Below are 3,011 nucleotides of genomic sequence, written 5' to 3'. Positions count from 1 at the left end.
TCCATCTCCCAGGCTCAAATATTCACGGCCCTTAATACGACAGGCTCAGCATAATCTGCAGGGGAAGCTTTGCTATCAGGGAGGCAGAACTGCCTCGGTGCCCTGGTAATTTGCTGACATTTCCTGCTTTATTCCACAGCCTTTTCCTGCTAATATGACACTTGATCAAAGCCCAGAGCGGGACAGGGAGTGTGGAGGTGCATCTGCTCCTGTCCCACAGCAGCCCTGGGTGTCTGTCTCCTGCTCCAGGGCCAGAGTCACATCCCACATTCTCAGTATTGGGAAAGAATTCCTGGCTGGGAGGGTGGGCAGGCCCTGGGTCCCTGGCAGTGTCCCAGGCCAGGCTGGACAGGGCTCGGAGCACCTGGGATAGTGAAGGTGTTGCTGCCCATGAGCTTCAGAGATGAATTTTAAGGGCCCTTCCAATCCAAACCACCCCAGGACTCAATGACCCTGTGAAAAATCTGTGTTTTCCATGGGGAGGGAAGGACTGGCTTTACAAGGACAAGGAAAAACAGTCCGAGTGAGAGAGGAGACCGGCACAGAGCTGAAGAGCCCACGGCAAACCCCTGTTGAACCATCTGGAGAGGAAAATGCAGCCGCGCTTGGCCGTGCCCGTGCTGCCGCCTGCAGGCACCGGCCCTGCCCTGCCCGCTCCTCGCCGCACGCTCCGGCCACGGGAAAGCTCCCGAAATCCCTGGGCAGGGGTTCCCCAGCTGGGGAGACAGCCAGAGGCTCCCCCATCCCCAGCGGGCCCGTTTTCCAGGCAGCAGAACCAGAGCCGGGCTCGGGGGATGCTCCATCCTGGACAGAATCCGGTGCTGCCCGCGCTGGGAATGCTGCAGGGATCGTGGGAAGGGCATTTCCCCTCCGCAGCCTCTCAGGGACAGCCGGGCGGGTCCTGCAGGGATGCTCGGCCCGGGAACTTCCCCTCAGTCCACCCAGGCCAGCACTGCCCCCTGTCCCCAAGTGCCACATCCACAGGGCTGTTCAATCCCTCCAGGGATGGGGACTCCAGCCCTGCCCTGGGCAGCTGTGCCAGGCCTGGACAGTCCTTTCCATGAAGGAATTGTTCCCAATATCCATCCTGAGCCTCCCCTGGCCCAGCCTGAGGCCGTTCCCTCTCCTCCTGTCCCTGTTCCCTGGGAGCACAGCCCGAACCCCCGGCTGTCCCCTCCTGGCAGGGACTTGTGCAGAGCCAGAAATCCCCCGTGCCCCCCTTTTTTTCCAGGCTGAGCCCCTTTCCCAGCTCCCTCAGCTGCTCCAGCCCCTTTCCCAGCCCCGTTCCCTTCCCTGGACACGCTCCAGCCCCTCGGAGTTGTGAGGGCCCGGAGCTGCCCGGGATTCCAGGTGGAATTCCAGGGCCAGCACAGGGCTGGGTGGCTCCATCTCCCCAGGGCTGGGTGCCCACTGTGCTCTGGGGCCATCTGGGCTCCCCAGTGCCCAGCTCTGCTCTCCCAAAGCACTCCCACAGCTCCACGGCAGAGCTGGAGAGCTCAGCTCGCTTCCCGTCCTTTCTGGAAAAGCCAGCAGCTGACACGTTTTCACCAACACCTCCAGAACGGGCCAGAAATAAAACAGCCTTTCAAAGCCAGCTGAAGGAGTGAAAATCCAGCTGCACAGAACGGGGCTGGGGAGCTCCTCCCTGCCTCTGGAGCGGTGGGAACGCGGCACAGGGAGCCAGCAGGAGGCTGAGATCTGCGCCCCGCTGGCATCTGATGGAGGCTGGAGGGAATCACAGCATCCTTAGCGTTGGAAAACACCTCCAAGGTCACTAAATCCAACCTTCAGGAAGGTGCTTGGGAAGCAGGACTTGTGCAAACAGAGTTCTGCCTGCTTCACTGAGGCTCTCCTCTAAGGACAAACGCAACAAAAAAAGGCATTTATAAAGTCATCCACAACTCTTTTCAATTTTTCATAACATTTTCAACAACTTGATATTTTTTCTGGCAGCGTTCCTGGTGGCTCTCCCCGGGGGACGAGCACCCATCAGGGTGGCGAGGAGCAGCACAGGATCCCACAGAGCCAAGCCCATCCCACAGGAACAAAGCCTGGGGATGTCACGGCTGCTCGCAGGACGTGGGAAGAGCCAGCGGGAGAGCCAGCGAGGGCAGCGGGAGGATGGAGAAGGATCCGGTGCTGCCGAGGGTGTCCCAGCCCGGGGTGCTCGCCCACGGAGGGGCAGCGGCCCTGGCAGCGTGGGCACAGACGGGCACCTCACACCCTCCCTCTGACTGCTCCGGGAACAGCTCGGCGGAGCCTCAGCGCCCGGAGCCGCCTGCTCGGCCCGTGCTCGCCTCCTTCGCCAGCCGGCCCCAGCTCGTCCTGCCCCGCAGGGACCTCCAGTGCCAGCAATCCCCGCTCCCATCCCGCTGGAGCTGCCCCGCCCGGCCCCACAGCCGCGTCCGCTCTGCTGTCCCCGGGCTGGGGACAGGAGGCTCCACAGGAACGTGGCTCAAGGTCCTGTGAGCTGTCCGTAGGTCACAGGGGTGTGATCCTCTGGGAACTCAAAATCCAGGTGGCAAAAGCCTCTAGAGATGGGATAATCCTGCTCCCTGCCACAAACCACATTCCTGCAGATGCTGAAATTCCCCATCATTCGAAAAGCACTTTGGAAAGCGTGTGACAGAAGTGCCACCATTCCCGGAGCCCCGGAGCACGGCCAGGCTTTGCCAGAGGGGGAGGCTCAGAGCCCGTCCTGGAGCCCCCTCCTACAACAGTGAGCCTGTACACACAAACCTACAACAGTGAGCCTGTACACACACCTACCTACAACACTGTGCCTGTACACACAAACCTACAACAGTGAGCCTGTACACACAAACCTACAACAGTGAGCCTGTACACACACACGTACCTACAACAGTGAGCCTGTACACACACACGTACCTACAACAGTGAGCCTGTACACACACACGTACCTACAACAGTGTGCCTGTACACACACACGTACCTACAACAGTGTGCCTGTACACACACACGTACCTACAACAGTGAGCCTGTACACACAC

At 60.5% G+C, this 3,011-nt stretch overlaps 1 protein-coding gene across 2 annotated transcripts in view; it reads right to left on the bottom strand.

The window, feature by feature from the left end:
• Nucleotides 1–3,011, bottom strand: part of PRKCB (protein kinase C beta) — a 104,750-nt gene that overhangs the window by 44,371 nt on the left and 57,368 nt on the right. The window lies entirely within an intron of this gene.

Source organism: Parus major, chromosome 14, assembly GCF_001522545.3.
Source record: "Parus major isolate Abel chromosome 14, Parus_major1.1, whole genome shotgun sequence".
Taxonomy (NCBI): Eukaryota; Metazoa; Chordata; class Aves; order Passeriformes; family Paridae; genus Parus; species Parus major.
This window is presented reverse-complemented; position numbering and strand designations above follow the sequence as displayed.